The 19,684-nt window shown below is 44.6% G+C and overlaps 1 protein-coding gene across 8 annotated transcripts in view; it reads left to right on the top strand.

Annotated features, from left to right (window-relative positions):
• Nucleotides 1-19,684, top strand: part of MARK2 (microtubule affinity regulating kinase 2) — a 59,374-nt gene that overhangs the window by 22,900 nt on the left and 16,790 nt on the right. Inside the window, exon 1 of one of the 8 annotated variants that reach the window (XM_056801546.1) lies at nt 16,012-16,478. The exons of the other annotated variants lie outside the window; for them this stretch is intronic. The gene's annotated coding sequence lies outside the window, so the exon portion shown is untranslated. Of the gene's footprint in view, nt 1-16,011; nt 16,479-19,684 lie in introns of those variants that run through there. 8 annotated transcript variants of the gene reach the window in all.

The raw sequence follows: 19,684 nt of genomic DNA, 5'->3' as shown, positions 1-19,684 counted from the left end.
CAAAGGTTCCTTTGAACTCAGAATCTTGGGATTGTAAAGAGAGATGTCTCTGTCTCCTGGTAGGGGAAAGGCCAAGGCCTCAGAGATGAGATGAGTCACAGTGAGTGTTCAATCAAGACCCAGTTCTTGCTATAGAACTGTTAGATCACAGGCTGAGCATTGGAATCTGTAAAAATTGTAGCTCACTTGGCCTTTCCATTTTTTAAGTCAACAAAAATTATTTTCTCTTCTTTATACCTTCCCCCTTTGGGGAAGAAAAAAAGGAAGAGAAAATCAGAAGCAATATGCCTTGTCTCACAAGCTGAAACCCCTGGTTGGCCGTATTCAAAAAGCATTTCTTATGGCTCGAGGACCTTAGTCACTCTCCAGTCTATTGTACCTTGTGTGTAGATATCAAAGTGGACATACAAACAGGTGGTCAGAAGAGTTGCCTTTCCCATGGAGCTTTTGCCCACATCATTTCCTTTGGGGCTCATAGTAGCCTTGTGAAGGAGGCACTACAGGGAATATTAGCGCCGTTTTACCAATGAAGAAAGAGACGCATCAAGGAAGTGCCCATAGTTACACATCCAGGAAGTTTGGGAGGCAGGAATCTGAGTCCAGTTCCAGCCCTCTCCCCTTTCTGACTAAAGATTTTAGAGGCAGCTTGGTCCAGGACTCCAGAGCCCTAGGTTGAGAGTCGGAAGGCCCGTGTTCCAGTTCTGACTCTGCCACTTGGCAAGTGACTCAGCCTCTCTGAGTCCCAATTGAAGGGCTGCTGGGAGCAAGTCTTCTGAAGCTGTTGAGTTAGAGATGTCACAAGCACGTGCGGGAGCCGCCCCCCCCCCCCCCCCTTACTAGTTGTTTCCCTTGTTAGAATGGAAGATCTTGGAAGTCAGACATTGGCTGTTTGCCTGAACAGGTATCCCTAGCACGTGGGGCGCCCAGTGCTCGGCACACAGCAGTCTTTTAATAAATGCTTTTGACTTGACATGAGGTGGTTATTTCGTCATTTCGGTCATGCCCCACTCATCATGACCCCTGCTGGGGGTTTTCTTGAGAAAGATCCTGGAGCGATTTGCCATTTCTTCTTTAGCTCATTTGACAGAGGAGGGAATTGAGACCAACAGGGTAAAGTGACTTGCCCAGGGTCACACAGTAAGTGTGTGAGAACAGATTTGAACTCGGATTTTCCTGACTCCAGGCTGGGCACTCTATCCACTGTGCCACCTACCTGCCTTGACTTGAGGTAGGTCTTACCAGAAGGGATGAGAAATCACTCCCTGGCACACCCAAGGATCCCCTCAGCCACCTGTCCTAGGCTGCCCTCTTTGCTGCATAGGTTCATGGTTCAGGTGCCAAGTAGAAGGCGTCTTTCTTGTCCTGCTTGAATGCCTAGCCCCCAGATGCTGTCCATGTTCTACTCCCTCAGCTTGGAAGAACAAAGAAGGAAGAAAGGGAGAAGACATTTATCCCTTGCTCTGCTCTTCCCCCCTTCCCCCATTCAAGACCCTCCCCTCAGACGGATTGTTACTCTCAAGACCTGGATGTCCTGTTGCCTGGCAAGCTGACCTAGTGCCCCTTGCTAGGACTCTTGTTGCTGTCACCTCCTTTTGAAAGGAAATACTTGGGAGCTAGGTTCATATCCCACCTGGGCACTGCTGTGTGACTGACTGGGCAAGTAACTTAAATCTCCCTGAGCCTCAGTTTCCCTGTCTAGAGAATTACAGCTCCTCCCTTGCAGGGTGGTTGTGGGGAATCATAAGATAATGTCTTAAGCCTTTTGTCAGCCTTCAAGTGCCATAAATGGGGATGATTATTTCTGCTCTGTATAATGGGTGCCTTTGTCATTGCCTGACGTGAATTTGTCTATGTCCTCCTTCCCCCAGCCCTCAAGCCTTCTCATAACAAAGATTTTTAAAGAGAAAGAAAAAAAGTTTCAGCAAAACCAGTGCCTTCCTGGACAGCAGGTGCAGTATCCCCCCACCCACCTCCACAGGGATCAGAGGAAAGGGCTTGTCCAAGAGGCCTGCTTCCCCTGCCTCCTTCCCCAGATCCTCCCAGCTTCTCTGAATTGTTCACAGTTAGCCTTCCAGTGGGATGGATTTACATTTGTTTCTACAGCTGGTGTGCCATTGTCCCACGATGGGCACCGACTTGGCTTCTGGTTCTTGGCTGGTACAGAAAGTGGCATGCGGGTGTATGTGGGGCCCTTCTTTTTCCCTTTGTCCTCCTCGGACTCTGGGCTTAGGAATGGGACGGAGACTTTCAGTGTTTGAGTTGGAAACTGGCTTTGTAAGTGGCGAGACGAATTCTCTTATGGCTGCTGGGAGTTTCTTTCGAGGCAGGCGCCTCACCCCCACCTCCACTCCCCCACCGTAGCCAGGTGAGGCAGTGTACATATAGTAGGTGCCGGATGATCAGCCGAGACAGTACAGCAGGACTTCCTTGTTCTGGGAGCAGCTTTGTGGGCAGTCAGAGAGTGGCTCTTCGACAACAGACCCCAGTCCATTGCCAACCTTTACTGAAAGTTTTCCCAGCCTAGAAGGATTTTGCCAGAGTTAAAGCTGCCCTAGTAAAGGCTTTGACACCTCTGAGCCCCAGTTAGTCACCAAGCGTGTATTAAAATGCTTGCTGTGTTCTTGCACTATGCTAAGTGCTAGCTGGGAGGGGGGGGGGGGGCGGTTCCTGCCCTCAGACTGCTTTCTGTATAGTGTTCAAAGAAGATTCTTTGTGTACTGTTGTGTGTCAAGTATCGGGGAAAGAATGGTGGTGGGGTGCTTTGGGCTAGCCGGGGAAAGGACCTCTGTGATTTCCTTAAGACAATCCACTGGACTCCTCTCAACCAGCTCCTGGACCAGCCATCCTGGCCAGATAGCACGCTATAATTGCCCAGTTCTAGAGGTTTCTTTTTCTTTATGGAATTTTGTAAAAAAAAAATCTTTTTTATTGAATTCTTGTTTTTACTATCACCTATAATTCCCCCAGAATCTCTCATTTCTCCTCCTCCTAGAAAACAAATACTAAAAAAAGAGGAGAAAGCTAACTCAGCAGAACAAGCCAGCAGGGCATAAAAACCGAATGTTACATGTAGTGTTCCATCTCTGTGGCCCCCTACCTCTGTAGAGATCTTAAACTTGGAACCAAGCTCAGGCTCTCCGGTTTTCCAGTGGATAATGCAAAGTGACATGGTTGTTTTTTTGGTTTGTTGGAGTTAAATACTTGAGTCTACTTCCTTCTCTTGACATCAGCTCATAGTTCTCTACAGGACACAGAGCACTGGGCCAAAGGATTTGATCTTACAAAGTTGTGAGGTCTGATCCAGCCTCAGACACTGTGATCTTGGGCCAGCCTCAGTTTCCTCTACTGTAAAATGGGAATAATAATAGCATTTGCCTCCCCAGGTTGTCAGGAACATCAAATCAGATCATATTTGTAAAGCACTTTGCAAATGCCTAAGCATTATATAAATGCTAGCTATTATTATTCTGATTAGTTGCCTTTTACCTGAGAGTATCAGACCCTTGAGAAATGATGGATATCTCAAAGTCTTAATGCAGGTTTAAAGTATTAAAGATGAAATTCGCACTAAAAATTTTGGGATGCCCAATATTTGATCCAAAGATTTTTTTCTTTGACCACTTGCTGTATTATTCTAGTTGCATTAATTTTGTTCATGCAAAAAGTTTCGATTCCATATGTTACAAAGTATATGAGATATTTTTTGGTAATTTCCTCTTCTCTTTTGATTAAGAAAAATTCACCCCATTGATATGCACAGAGGTCTCAAAAGAACAATTGCAAAGTATTCAGAACCACATAAAAGAATGCTTTAAATCAAAAAGTGCAAATCAAAATAACCCTGTGGTTTCACCTCAGACCTGCAAATTGGCAAAAATGACCAAAAAATTACAAAGATCAATGTTGGAGGGGTTGTAAAACATTGTTGGTGGAACTCTGAAATGATAAAAACATTTTGGAAAGTAATTAGGAATTCTATAAGTTGACAAAGCCCATACTTCAAAAAATTAATTCCTATTTTACTTTTTTTAAAACCCTTATTTTCTATCTTAGAATCGCTACTACTATGTGTTGATTCTAAGGCAGAAAAGTGGTAAAGGCTAGGCAGGGGGAGGTAAGTGACTTGCCATACTTTTTTTATCCAGGACCCATTTACTGGGTTTATACCCCCAAGGAAGCCCATTGACAAAAAGAACATCCCCATATCCACAAGAATATTTAAAATAGCACTTTTTGTGATAGCAAAGAACTAGAAACAAAGTGGATGCCCACTGATGGAAGAATGACTAAATAAGTTGTAGTCTATTAATGAAATGGAACATTTCTAAGCTGTCAGAAATGATAAATGTGATGAAAACAGAGAAGTAAGTAAAGAACTTCCAGAAATTATTCAGAGTGAAGACAATAGAACCAAGAAAACAATGTATATAGTAACTAGGACAGTGGAAATGGAAAAGAGCAGCTACATACCAAAAATCAAAAGTGAATGTGATTAAATATTAAAGATTAAGCAGGAATGAAGAGAAATGAGAGGATGCCCCCAAACCCAACCCCCTTTGTGACAGTGGGAGATCTATAGGGGTTATACATTGCATGAATTTTGGACTTTTTATCATATTGATCAATTATATTGGCTTTCCCCCTCTTTTTTCTTACCTTTAAAAATGCTATTTGTTATATGAGACAGCTCTCACAATATACCCTGGGGAAAACTACCCTGGGGATGTGTTTAAAAAAAAAAATTCTCTCTCTTTTCTTTTTAATCCAAAACTTCTGTCTTAGAAGTGATACTAAAGTATTAATTCCAAGGCAGAAGAACTGTAAGGGCTAAACTAGTGAAGTAAAGTGATTTGCCCACAGTCACACAGCTAGAAAATGTCTAAGGCAAATTTGAACCCAAGGCCTCCTGTCTCCCGGCCTGGCTCTCTATCTTCTGAGCCATCTAGCTGCCCCTTTTAAAACATACCTTTTCTAATTTTTTAAATATGTGCTGTAATATTCAGATCATTTATCCATTTTGAGTTTATTTTAATTTATGGTTTAAGGTGTTAGTCCAAACCCAATTTCTGCCAGACTGCTTTCCTTTTTTCCTTGCAGTTCTTGTCATATAGGGAATTTTTTTCATAGGGAATTTTTTTGGAGGAGAAGGGGGGGGATTATGGAATACCAGGTAACTGAGGCTTTATTGTTTCTGCTTTTCTTTTGTTATCTGTTCCACTGATTTACTTTTCTTTTTCTTTAACTGGTAGCAAATAGCTTTGATGATTACTGTTTTATAATATAGTTTGAAATCTTGAAGTGCTATTTCCCCTTCATTCTTTTTCCCCGTTTATCTCTAAATTAATTTTGTTGTTTTGTATAATTTTGTAAAGTTTGTTTTTGGTAGTTTGGTACAATACTAAAATGGTAATTTAATTTCTGTAGTATTTTTATCATATTGGCACAGCCCAGCCATGACTGTTCTTCTAAATTTTAAATTCTTTATTTTCTTTAAGGAGCATTTTGGAATTATAGCGATACAGATATTGAATGTGCTTTGGTAGGTAGTAGACGCTGATATTTTTATACATTTTGCAGTTATTTTTTTTATAAAGATATTTTATTTTACCAATTACATGACTATCAATTTTCTACAAAGTTAGATGATCTAAATTGACTCCTTCCTCTCCCCTCCCTCCCCCTTCCTGGAGGTAAGCAATTTGATCTGGCTTATACATGTATTATCTTTTACAGTTACTATGAATGAAACTTCTCTTTCTGTTATTCCTCCTTGGGTTTTGTTATTACTCTATAAAAATGCTTTTGATTTTGCAAGTGTATTGTGTAACCTGCTACTTTAGAGCAGCTATTGTCTCATTTAATTTCTCTATAGGTTTTTCCATCCAAATGCAAATTATCATCTTGACAATAAACATTCTTTGCCCACTTGGTCATTCCTCTCTGTGTATTTGGTCAGTTGTATTTGGTTTTTTTGTTTGTTTTTTATATTTTATTTTTGTTTTAAAATTTTTTTCCATAGTTATATGATTCATGTTTTCTCCCTTCCCTCTCCCAGAGTTGACAAGCAATTCCACTGGGTTCTACATACATACATACATTATATATCACTCAAACCCATTTCCATATTATTCATTTTTATAAAAGAGTAATCCTTTAAAACTAAAACTCCAAGTCACATACCCATATAAACAAAAAGTAATATGTTTTCTTCTTGATTTCTACTCCCACAGTTCTTTCTCTGAATGTGGCTAACATTTTTCTCATGAGTCCCTCAGAATTGTCCTGGATCATTGCACTGCTGCTAGTAGCAAAGTCTGTTACATTTGATTGTTCCACAATGTTTCACTTTCTGTGTACAATGTTTTCCTGGTTCTGCTCATTTCACTCCATATCAGTTCATGGAAGTCATTCCAGTTTTTACAGAAATCCATCAGTTCAGGGGGCAGCTGGGTAGCTCAGAGGATGGAGAGCCAGGCCTAGAGGCGGGAGGTCCTGGTTTCAAATTTGGCCTCAGATACTTCCTAGCTGTGTGACCTTGGCCAAGTCACTTGACCCCCATTGCCTAGCCCTTACCCCTCTTCTGCCTTGGAACATAGAATTGGATACATAGAATTGATTCCAAGATGGAAGGTGAGGGTTTAAAAAAAAAAAGAAATCCATCAGTTCATCATTCTTTACAGCACAGTAGTATTCCATCGACATCATCTATCACAATTTGTTCAGCCATTTCCTGATCAAGAGACATCCCCATATTTTTCAATTTTTTGCTACCACAAAAAGCACAGCTATAAATATTTTTGTACAAATAGGTCCTTCAGGCTAGACTTTTTTTGAGGTATTATTGATCACTTCCAGAAGGCTCTGGAATGTTATAGGATTTTGATGCAACAAGTGAAAAAGACTCTAATAAGGACTTTCCCTCCCTTGTTTTCATCCTCCAAAGCTTATTGCTACATTACCATTTTTACTGGTTGCATTACAAGGTAAAACTTCTGGAGTTCTAGATGACATCAATAGTTCTAGAAAGCTGGTAGGCCTCACAGCCCTGGGTTTCTACCAGCCTCAACCCTGATGCATGGGTACCCTTGATTGGTAAAACTTTCAGTGACCTGTTTGTTGTATGAAGAAGATAAAACCACAGGCCTGTCAGCAGGAGCTGTGCTGTGGGATTTTGCCTTTTATAAGTGCAGACAGTTGAAATATTAATTGTAACTTAAATTGAGCAGTTATCAGAATGTGTGGGTGGGCACAGGGGGACAATTCTGCTCCGACTGACCTTGATAAACAAACTTTAGGATAAATAGGCTCCTCTGTGTTGTTCTTGACCTTGACTCTGAAGGGCTGAATTGTTGCCTCTTTTTATTCTTTCTTATTAGGGTTCCTGGAAAAATTGGAAGCATTATAAATCATTCTTCACCATTTTACAGATGAGGGTACACAGGGGCAATGTCTTACTCCAGAGCATGAAATGAGTTCTAGAAAGAGCCATGAGTAGAAGCCAGCAATCCCCTGGTGCCCATTTAACCTCATACATTGGCTAGCACCAGCCAACACACAGAAGGCTGCCTGGAGAAAGTTGGGCTGGGGGGTTAAATCTGCACCCAGGTGGAGAAACTATTTCAGAAATGCTGAGATTTTTTTTTTAATCTTGTATTTCTTTTTTACTTTGTGTTGGCAAAAGCCCCAGGAGGAGACTGTAGATTCTGGGAGGAGATGATTATGCTGGGTGAGTCAACAGAGCTCCCCAGCTGCTGTTTTTAGTTCTTCTGCCTTTGGGTAAGAAAAGGTTCTTTGCTTGGGGGGTGGGGAGAGGAGGGCACCAAGGGAGTGCTTGCTTGTGCAGTGGGACAGGAAGAAGGTATATGGGGTGGGGGTGTAAGTGTGTGTGTGGGGTTATTTGGGACATCATGGTGTGGACAAGGTCTTATGATCAGAGCATTCATTTGCGCAGGAAATATCAAAGCCTTGAAGCTCTTAACGTGTGGAAGGATAATAAATGTCTGCTCCATTTCTTAGACAAGGTACTGTCACTTTTCCAGATCATCAGTGATAAGAAAGGCCAGAATTGCTATGAATTCTAATGGGGAAATATAGGCTGTATTTGGCAGCAAAACAGCAAAGGGGGCTTTAAAGGCATAGTGAAATGTTCTTATTGAACGGTAGGGTCCGATATTGTCAGAGACGGAAGGTGATGTGAAAGAGAGGGAGTGTAGGGAAGCCACCTAAGCTGCTCTAGCAGTCCTCCAGATGCTTGTTTTAAATTTAACTTGGTCGCCATCTCCATGAGCTCTTGACTGCCGTGGGTCATCAGTAATATCCAAGAAGCCCAATTTAGTTGCTTTTTTCTAAGTTACCCTCCAGTAACTACACCCAGAAGTAGGCACCTTATCTATATCTGGGAACCAGCTTTTGACTCCTCAGCAGTCACTTACTTCCAGGCTAATACTGCTGGATATGAATCCTGCTTCTCACTTGAAGTTGGATTAGCTGATGTCCAGATTTTTCCATAGATACAGGAAGAACTGTATACTGACAAGAGGCTGGGGAGTCCGAAGACTCCTACTTCCCCCTTTCCTCTCTGGTTAAATGAAATCAGGCTTCTCTTTGTCACCATGCCTGCTCAGAGATGGGGCTGAGATTGAACTTTGCCCTTTTTAGTTAATAGATCATGTATTGATTCTCATCTCTTTTTTTCTCCCTAATACACAGCCAGATATTTAGTCACAGTTTGTGTAACACAAACTCTGTTTAGTTTTAGCAACTGAAAACAGCTTTCATCCTCTCCTTAGATTTGGAACTAGAGGAAGACTTTAAAGGTCCTCAGAAGGATAGGTAGGTGAAGTGCTTCCCTGGAGAACCAAATCAGGATAGAATACCTGGAGCCAGGATGAAATCAAGGCTTCAGGAAAAGGGGACGAGAGCATTTCCTTTGTTAGGTCCAGTGCAGGATTGCCTAGCATTCACTAGCAAAAAGAAACCAGAATCATACAGGAAATCATAAGGCAAAAACAAACCCAGGAACAGGTTTAAGGATTCAAGGCCCAACCATTCACATGGCTTTGGCTAGTCTTGAAGGTTTTATAGTTGAATTTCAAACCAGCCATGTTTGGTGGTGGTTGTTAATCCTGCCCACTCACTTTAGGGCATAGATAGATGCCCTTTTATGGATAAATTATTCAGGACTAGTAGATTTGACTCTAGACAGATTTAAGCTTTACAATTGGGTAAGCAAGGTAGGCAGACATATAGAACTCCCCACCCCCTCCAAATGAAAGAACTGGAGTAAAATCAATTCTGCTTCTGGAAAAAGGATCTCAACCCAGTGCTGTGTCCCTTGGCACCTTGCAGAGAGAAGAAGTGGGCAGCTGTCTGGTAACTCCATTAGAGTGACCTCAGAACTACTCAGCCAGACCAAAAGGAGAACTTGGTTCTTTCTTACTCCCAGTCCCTGCTGGCTCTCTGCATAGGTACACTTGAATTGAGGCTCTTGTTGCTTTTTCAGTCCCTTGTGGACCCTAGCCCTGTAATGAAGGGCAACTCAGGATGCTGTCCTGGGTCCTGAGGAAAGCTTGACTTTTAGTACCAGCTCTCTTCCAGGTTTTTCAATGGGCTTCCAAGGAGCATTCTTAGATAAAGGAGGCTATTTTATAGAGTACAAGAGCATGGCCTGGAGGCTCTGAGAGTTGGAGGGGCTCTGGATCCCTAGGTGAGTCCAGGGCCCCCCACTGTGATAATCCCAACTAGTGGATCTCTAGCTACTGGTTGAAGACCTCAAGGGAAAGGGAGAATCCCCTACCTCCCAAGGTAGCATTCTTTCGGTTAGGAACTGCTTCCTAGTTCTGTGGCGTGCAGTTTTTACCTAGTGTTCCCAATATTTCCTTCTGCAGCCAAGCACACCGAGGCTTAGCCTACCAACCTTTCAAACAAAATGGGGCCTTTGAATTCACAGGGAATATGTTCCAAGACCCCCAGAGGATTACTGAAATCAGATATAAGCAAACACATGCTGACCCCATATATAATGTGATTTTCTTGTACATACATATATATAATAAAGTTTAATTGATAAACACAGAATAAGACATTACCAACATTAAATACAGTAATGATAAAGTACATCATACATTATTATGCAGTACTATTCTATAGTCTATGTCTTCCCCCCTTTATCTGAGGGGGATATGTTCTAAGACCCCTCCAGTGGATATCTGAAACCAGGGACAATTTTTTACTTTAACTTTGAACTCTATGTTCACTTTACTGTGTAGTACTATGCCCTTTCCTGACTCCTGCCCCTTATCTCCACTCTCTATACTCTTCCACCATTGCTTCTCCCCTCCCACCCCTCTAATAAAACAAATAGCCTCCTAGTGAAAGCAGAAGAACTGACCTTGTGAGAGAGAGGAGGCATTTGCCCCACTAACTGTCCCTAGTCAGTCCCTGACATGTCCCTGAATCCTGGGTTGGCTCCCATTCTCATTTTCCTCCCTCCCTCATTGGCAGCAGCCCCCTTTCTGCTTTGTGTAACTGAAACGTCAGAAAGCAAAACTTGGGGGAAGGAGGGGCAAGGAGCTCTGCATTTTCCCTCACAGTTTTCCTGAGCCAAACATCCCAGTCCCTTCTAATTCTCATGTCCTTTACTAGTCTAGTCATCCTCCCCCCCCCCCCTCCAGGCCATTTCTAGTTTATCAGTGGTCTTCCTAAAACAGGATGCCCAGAACCCACTGAGCAAGACAGTGTTCCAGACAGAGGCAAGAGCTGGGCATGGTAGAGTAAAGCTGTACCCTCTAGAATGATGGTCATTATTCTACATGGCTTCTCTTTAGCTTTTAAAGTCTGCTGCAATCTGACCCCTTCCTACCTTCCCATCTCCTTCTGCCTGACTCTTCCTTTGGGTCTCCAGTGCTTGCCTTGGTGCCTAGCATCCAGAAGGCACTTAATGACCTACTGACCAGTTTTAGTATTCACTCTTCTCCAACCCCTGACTATCTTCTTGATCTTCCCTAATTCTAGGGCCTTTTCTTTGTTGATGATTTCCTCTTTATCGTGGAAAGATTCTGTCTGCTCTCCTTTGTTATTTCTATATTGCCTCCTTCATTAAATTGTGGGCCCCTGGAGGGTAGACTGTGCTTTTAATTTCTTTGTGTCCCCAGCACTTAGTATAGTACCTATAACAGACTAGACGCTACAGAAATATTTAGTGATGACTTGAGGATCCAAAGAAGGAAAAGAGAAAATCAGCTCCTGCCCTCTCCTGGAGCTCTCAGTCTAAGGGGGAGACAGTGTGGAAACCATAGGTATCCACAATCTACAGATGAAATGGGGATGATCTATGGAAGGGAGGTAGTAGCATTACTGCGGAACAGGAAAGGCTTCTTAAAGAAGGTGCAGGGGATGGAGTCAAAATAATAGCTACAGTCACTGACTGGAGATGGAAGGGGCTTTTGCAAGGAAGGAACAGCCAAGAGGCCTCTGACACTAGGGAGTAAGATGTAAGGTGCCTGGAAAGGCCAAAGAAGGGGGCTCTGAGTGCCAAACAGATCCTGGAAGTCATAGGGTGGCTCTGGAGTTTATTGAATGGAGAGGAGGCTGACTCTGTCTGAGCTGGGCTTCCCAAAGGTCATTTGGGACTGGAGGGACCAAGCAGCCTGCAGATCTCTAAGCTCTGAGGGGTCACAGCATCAGTGGAAAGATAGGAGAGACATCATATCATTTAAGAATCATGGGAGGGAAGCTACGGAGAGCCAGATTTCAGATTGTTTTTAAGGAAGCTTCAAGTGGGATGGGCTTGGAGGACTGGGTAAGAGTTCCCCTAGAGCTTTTTGCATAAGACTTTGAAGGCATCTTGAAAACTCTTAGGAGATTCTGAAGAATCAAGTTGAACCTGGTGGCCTCAGAGCTATCTGTGAGAGTTCGTGATTCTGTGACTTGGACAAGCCACTAAAAATGACCCCAGCCTCAATTTCTTTCTTTAATTTAAAAAAAATTTAATTATATTTAATTGACTAAGAATATTTTTCCATGGTTGCAAGAATCATGTTCTTTCCCTCCCTTCCCCCACCCCCTCCTGTAGCTGATGCCCAATTCCACTGGGTTTTACATGTGTCATTGATCAAGACCCATTTCCATATGATTGATGTTTGCACTAGGGTGATCCGTTTAGTGTCTACATCCCCAGTCATATCTCTATCAACCTATATCTGTGTTTCTACTCCCACAGTTCTTTCTCTGGATGTGGAGAATGTTCTCAATTTCTTTAATTAAAGAGAAAGAGTTAAGAGTTGTAGCCAGGCCTTTTGTTGAGTGCCTTTAAAAAAAATGCTTCCCAGGCACCATGCACCATGCCTCCCTCCCTCCCTGGTCTCATCCCACCACCACTTGCTACTAACCAAAGGCCAGGATTGGTTGAAGCATGGATCAGAATTTGGACACACTTTTGCAGGGTTGTTTTCCTTTCCATTTCTGTGGTCCTTGTGTATTCTCTGATTTCTGCTTACTCTTATCAGTTCAAACGTCTTCTCCAATTTCCCTGAATTCCTCATACTTGGTAGGTTTTGTGGTTTGCTTTCATATACTCTGCTCTGTACATATGCCTTAGTTTCTGAAATAATGGGGTTGCAGTTAAGTGGCTTAGTGGATAGAGAGCCAGACCTAGAAAGGGGAGGTCCTGGGTTCAGATGCAGCCCAGATACTTCCTAGCTGGGTGATCCTGAGCAAGTCAGGTAACCCCCATTACTTAGCCCTTACAGATCTTCTGCCTTGGAACCAAGACATAGTATTGATTCCAGGATGGAAAGTGAGGGTTTTAAAAAACCTACTAGGGTTAGACTATATTCAGTGTCTTTTCCAACATCAAAATGGGATTGGTTATTTTACGGCATAGGATTAGGAGCTGAATCGCAGCTTGCTGGGCCACAAAGACCAGAAAAAGGCAGGAGACCCTGGTTCTAGTGGTGACTTTGTCTCTCACCACCTGTGTGAATTTGGGCCAGTTCCTGCTCCCTGCTCTGGGCAAAGCCAAGGGCTTGGCCCATCATCTCTGAGGGCCTTCGTAGCTCTTGACATTCTCTGATCTTGAGTGGACATCAAAGGCTGCCTCTCTTCCTTTACTTGCCTTGGAATGTAGGAGAACGAAAGGGCCTCGTGCCGACAGTTGTCCTTGTTCCCTTAGCCCCAGAATAGACTGCTGCTGTGGTGGGCAGCGTGGGCATCCCCATGGCAGGAGGAGAAGGGGGGATTTGGGAGGCTGCTGGAGCCTAGAATAGGAAGGGACCTCACCTCAGAGGTTCTTCATGCCAGCCAAACTTATGCTTTCTTTCGATATTTCTCTCCCCCCCCCCCCCCAGCATGCAGTCTACTGTAATATGAAGGAACTTGGTAGTTGCCATGGTTACAGTAACCCACTAGTGCAGGAAGGCAAGTGCCTGTGATCGAGTGTGCCAGCACCTTCCAACCCCCTTGTTCCACGTGGTGCTATTGTGCCCGTTTTGCACAGGAGGAAGGAGTTCAAGAACCAAGTCTTCAAAGGAGGGGGCAAGGTCCATTGCTTGGGCCTCAGGCTTCTCTTTTCAACAGCCAGAAAGAGTCTTCTTTACCCATCTTTCCAGACACAGATTTGCCAGTTAGCCAAGGAGGGGTTCTCTCCCCATCCCCACCCCTGGGGCAGTGGGGGGGGGGGGGGTCCTGAGGGAAGTGCCTGCTTGGAGTTAAAGTGAAAACGGGCACCAAAACCCCAAAGGAGGAGGCTCCATAAGCTGTACAGGTACTTTCCTCTTCCCTTGGTGCCTGGGGATTTTGAGCTGCCATTGTTTCCAGCTGTACTGTGGGTTTGTAGGAGTCCACAATAAACAGGGTGTCTGGAGGTTAAGAGTGAACCAGATGCCCCCCAGCTGGGCACATCTGTCTGAGAGCGCAGTGCTCCTCTGGCTTGGGAGACTGGTGCTGAACTTAGTGCTTAATTTCATTATAGCTTCCTGGTCACTGGGAGCTGGAACTGAAGCTGAAGCTGGCTTTTTGTTCTCTTCTCCCTGTTTCTTTGGATCACCTCTTCCCTGCTTGCTTTCTCTGGTTGAATCTGACTTTTGCCCTCAGGACATACATGGCTCAGGCTAGGAGAGTCCTTAGGGCTGCTGTGGGCTTCCTACTTGGGCTAGCTGCCTCCTTTCCCTGACCTTTGCCATCTGTGAGGCCTTTCCCTTCTGAAGAAACTGGAGAGCCTTTTTAAGAGAGGGGCAAGTTCTTGATTTTCTTAGGCCCAACCTTCCATTATATTTGGATATTAATGAGATTCTGGGATTCCCCATGTGGGAACTGGAGCATGAATTACTAGGGTCCATCCTCTTCGTTCTTAAACTGTGATCTTTTCATCCATTTCTGTTTCCCAGATTGTGTCATCCTAAAGTAAAGAGGACCATCCTGAGTCTCTTGACTGCTAGAAGCATAATGATAAATAGGGCCCTTCAGCCCTCTAACCTCTGTAGAGGTTCTGAATTTCACTTTGGCTAGTTGTTGGGGTCACAGCTCACAGCTTTGGTTCCTCCCCTACACCGATCCATGGGGCCACCACATCTCGTAGATGGGTTGAAACGATGCAGTTTGAGCCCAAGACCCAAAGGAAGTTCCCTTTTACAGATAGGTGAGTGTAGTGATGGGGCTGGAGAAAAGAGATGGGAATGATCAGTCACTTGGTATTTATTCGTTGGCTTCTCTGCTAAAGTCTGGGGATACAAAGATGGGCAAAACAGTCGCTTCACTTCAGGAACTCACAGTCTAATGGAGGTAACATGCCAACTGCCATGTAAATACAAGATTTAGACTAGTTAAATTGGGGGTAACAGGCTGGAACCAAGGCTTTAGAAGATGAACCCTTCTCCATCTGTCTGGTGTTCTATAGAAAGCCATGAGTTGTCTTTGAGGGTCCCCTCTGCAGTTTCATCCATTTGTAACATGGCTAGTCTCCACCCTTTGCTTATTCCTGGTGGTTATTCCCTCCACTTTCTCTGGGTAAAAGGAGTCTGCTCAGATGATGGTGGAGGGGACTGTCATTTCATCCAGCTGTCTAGAATTCCTTTGCCTTCTTAACTCTGTGCATCAGAGCTGATTTGTATACTCAAGGACTTTGAACATCTTTGGCTATTGAGTACTTTCTGTACATTTTCTAGTGGCTGTAGTTGAGGGGCATTTGAGTGAGGAGTTTATCAGTTTACTTGATTAGATAGAAATAGGCCAAACAGGAAAGTGTATCGGATTATGAGAAGGGACGTTGGAGATTATTTATTACAACTTCTCAATTTTTACACATGAGGAAACTTAAATTGAGAGCAATTTAAGTCACTTGACCAGGTCACAGAGTGCTTCTGAAGGAGAGATCAGGAGGAACTTGTTGGAAGGGGATGTTCTCTTGGCCCAGGGACTTAATAAGTCCTCAGGATCTCCATGGGGGCCCTAAATCTGGGGAGACCTGGGTTATTAGTGGAGCCCAGGGAGAGGAGGAGAAAGAAATTAGAGGCCCCAAGAGAAGCAACTCAATGAGTGAATCCAGGAAGGGACTTGGAGTGGATTTGGGGCCCATTCCCATGCATTGAATAAGACCACCAAAGCTGGTCCACTAAATTAGGAGATGCAAGGCTTTCTGATTTGTGTTTAGCCCTTATTTCTTAGCCTCTGGTGAGTTCCAAGTAATTCCTTCCTGCCTCTTCAATGCTGACCTGAGCCAAGTGGTATTGGAGGCAGTACAGCATGGCATAGCCTAGCTTAGTACAGCAGAAGGATCCCTTGTTTGGGAGGAAGAGGGCCTGGGTTCAGGCCCCAGCTGTTTGTTATCTCTAAAATGATGGCACTCAGGTCCTTTCTCATTCTAAACCTGTGATCTTCTGGCCTTCCCTTTCTCCTTTAGGGTGTGCCCGAGGGTGGTAGGGCCCACCTGCTGGAGGTGAGATAAGGGCTTGATGATGGGCCCTGACTGGCTCAGTCATCTGTAGTCCCAGCAACTCACCTTAGGAGGGTGGGGCCATCCACTTCCTGGGGGGAGGGGAGGGAGCAGGAAGTTGCTCTTAGTCCTCTTCTCTCTTTCTCTCCCCTCCCTCCCTGTCTTCTCCCCTCCTCTCCCGCCCCTTTCCTCCCACCTGGCTCCTGGTAGAGTTCTCCTGGACCTCACTTCCTGGCTGCTAGGGCTCTGGGAAAATCCTCTCACTTGGGCCCCTGCTTCCCTGCGCTAACCCTGGTCTCTCACGGCTAGTGGTGGTTTCGGTTGCGACACAGTTTAAGTTCCCGGGCAGAAGCCGATCAGCCTGGCTGCTTCATCACTTTTCACTGAGGAGGTGGTAGAAGGTGTCACTGGGAGGCGGCTGAGCCAGCTCCCCCACCCTGGGCCTGGCTCTTGGAGGCCTCTGTACTTTGCCCTTGCTGCCTGACAGGTTCTCCTGGGCCCTGCTGAATGGAAGTCGCCGTTGTGGTTCCCTGCCCCTTTCTCAGAACGGGTATGTTTTTGTCTCTTCCCAACCTAGAATCCCCGTAGAATTGAGTCTTTCTCGGCAGAGGTACTGTATGAGGTAGGAAGAGCCACTGGGAAATCTTTCTTGGAGCAAGGTAGGTTCAACTTAGTGACTGAGGAAAGCGGGTATGCAGATTCTCAGAGAGAAGTATACCTCCTCCTGCTTCTGTCACAGTAACTGGAGTTAGTGAGCAAGGCAGAGAGAGAAAAGAGGGGCTTACTAAGCAGATAATTGACAAGGTAGCACAATGGTTAAAATCAGAAAAAGGAATGTTTGCATTCTAAGGATACTGCACCCAGATCACTGCCACCGCCTCGATTACCTACTGATACTTCTTTTGCCTCTGCCCCTCTCTGATGCCCCACGATACCTTGGGCAAGTCCTTCACATGGAACCCTAAAGAGCTCTGTTCCCCAGGTGAGGAACTGTCGGTGAAAGCTTCTCCCATTAGGGAAAGGGCGCTGCCTCTCTGAGTCAGGGCCTGTCCTCTTAGGGTGGAGCTGGCTTCCGGGCGAGCCTGGCACCCTGCCTGAAAGGAGGTGTGGGATCCCAAGCTGATAGGCCCTTTTGGATCCCAGTGGGCTCGAGATTTTTCCTTCTTTCTCATCCTCTGCCTTGTTCCTCCCCTTCCTTATGGCAAGGCCAAAGCTGATTCTGGTTAAAGCTCAACTAATTAACCTTTATATTCTGTCATTTGGGCCCTGCATTCTCCCTTTTTTTGGCCACTTTGATTCAGGAGCCTGGGATCTACTTCAAACAGGTTTCCCAAAGAGTTCCCAGTGAGGGAGAAACACCAGCCCCCTTGCCTTTTCTGTATAGCCTAGATTAGAAATTGAGAGAAAGTAACCATTTGTGTCCTACTTCTAAACAATTAAACAGAAATCTAGTTCTTTTCGGAAAAAATAAGAGCCACGAGAGTAGAATAGAGGTGTTTTAAGACTGTTTTCCATGTTCTCCAAGTTGCTAAGCTTCAGAGATAAAAGGAACCTTATTCCAGTCCCCTCATTCTATAGATGAGGAAACTGAGAGATTAGAAATTCTTTCTTGAGATTTACACCTGTAAATGACCAGAGTTGGGATTTGAATCCACTTCTGATTCTCTGTCCAAAGCTCTGGCTACTGTCTCATAGTGATGGCAGGCCCAGCTTAGCCAAACATTTTTTGTGATTCGTCAAAGAAACTTTCTTTGGAGTCAAGGTTCAGGGTGAATTTAAGTGTGAATTACTTGGCTGGAAGAGTAGATAGGAAATCCTATCCCCTCCTTACAGAGATTTAGGGTGCAAGAAGGGCACCAGGCATGAGAAGAAAGTATTGGAAACTGTTGAGTGGACCCTCTCCTAGCTAAAGGCCCCTAGAGTGAAAAGCACCCTTGTGTAGAGCTGGAGATCACTGAGAAAGAGAGGGAGTTTGGAGCTGTACAGCCCTAATGAGATCTGGTGACTTTGGAAGCTAGAGGATCAAAGAAAAGAAAGCAGGACTCCTTCTCCAGGTCTCTTCAGAGACACAAATAGCTTTTTCTTGGTAGCTTGGCTTCCACCAGCCAAGTCACTTGGCAGTGACTTTGTGGTTGATAACTCCCACAGCTGACATGGTTGGTAGTCATGTTGAGTAGCTAGAGGTTCTGCTCCCTCTGACCTGAAGGAATGAAGGCTGGAAGCATGGAGTAATTTGTGGGCCAATGGGGAACCCCAGAGAGTTCTCCAGACATTGGCTTTTGACCCCAAGTGAGTAGGGCAGAGTTCTGGTTTAGCTCTCCTTTGGGGCTCCAGCTGGTTTAGGAGCAGGGAGAAGAGGCAGAGGAGATGGTTGGCCTGTGTTTCCTCCGAAGGGCACTTCAACTTTCTGGGTCAGAGTGGGTGCTCATGAGATCTGTCCCCCAAAAAACCTGTATCTGGGGTGGAATACTGGCCTGTGACCTAACCGACCAAGTGCTGAACTATGGCCTCTGGGGAGTTCCAGGCTTGGCCTCAGGAGAGCAAAGGGCATGGTTCAGACTAGTACTTGGGCCTAGGACTTGCCCTAAGCCCCCTTCTGTGTAGGATGTTGGGGTTTTTTGTTTGGGATTGTTGTTATTGTTCTATATATTTATATATTTTTTTCTTTTTGTTGAAGAGGGAGGGATCAAGGGCCAACCACATTTTTCATTCATTCTCAAATCATATGAGACCAGATGTAAAGCACTTTGCAAACCTTAAAGCACTTTCTAAATGCTATTCTCTTAGAGCAGTAGGAAGTCTTGTAGATCTGAAAGATCTACTGTTCCCTTTCCTCAGCTCTCTCTGGGTTGGGTCCAGCTAGGTCTTTGTTCTCATTCCTTATACTTGAAAAAGAGGTGGGAATGAGAGGGAGGATGCACCTCGTATTCTATATATCGAGTTCCTAGTGAGGAAGCTCCCTGTGCTAGTATGAATTTCTAGTTGTCTTAGAAGGGGGACTTGCCCCAGGTCCCTAAGGAAGTACACAAATGTGTCTTCTGAGCCACAGTGGTTTCCTTAGCTCTGGGCTGTATTAGGAAAAAAGCTGTTCCCTCTCAGGGACTGGAGGTTCTAGAGTACTGAAGCCCTGGACCTCCCTTAGAGGAAGTCACATCCTCCTAGAATGAGCCTGGAGAAATTTGAGCCTAACTTGTGCATGAACTGGAAAGTCCAGCTCTCTAGGTGCTGGCACCCAATGTTCCATTCTCTCTGCTGGGTAGGAATCTTCATTGGTTTTATTCATTCATTAAATAAATATTTATGGAACATTTATTTTAGACACAGAACTGAGCTCCCTGTGTGGGATATGGTTAGTCCAGAGGAAGGAGAGAATACTGGGTTTGATTGGCCAGAGGAGGCTTTGTCTGGCACTCAAAAGATGATAGAGTGACTATCTTGGGGCAATGAAAGTCAAGTGGGATCCAATTTCCCAACGAGAAATGTTATCAAGAATTTAGCGAAACATGGCTCGTTCTTCCAAGAGTAGCATAAGCTGCTGAGGAGTCCAGAACCCAGAAAGATAGGCTGATACCATACGCTTCCCCTATCCCCCCAAATCTCTCTGAAGGAGAAGGGGAAAACCACCACGAAATGACAAGAAGGTGAATTTCAATCCTTTGAAATGATGCAACTGTGCTGAGGGGGTCTGTGGAGCTATTGGGGGAGCACATACCTGAGCTAGGGAGGGGGAGGACTAGATGACATCTGGAGTCACTG

Source organism: Monodelphis domestica, chromosome 6, assembly GCF_027887165.1.
Source record: "Monodelphis domestica isolate mMonDom1 chromosome 6, mMonDom1.pri, whole genome shotgun sequence".
Taxonomy (NCBI): Eukaryota; Metazoa; Chordata; class Mammalia; order Didelphimorphia; family Didelphidae; genus Monodelphis; species Monodelphis domestica.
The sequence above is the reverse complement of the archived record's forward strand: the minus strand, read 5'-3'. Positions and strand labels throughout refer to the sequence as shown.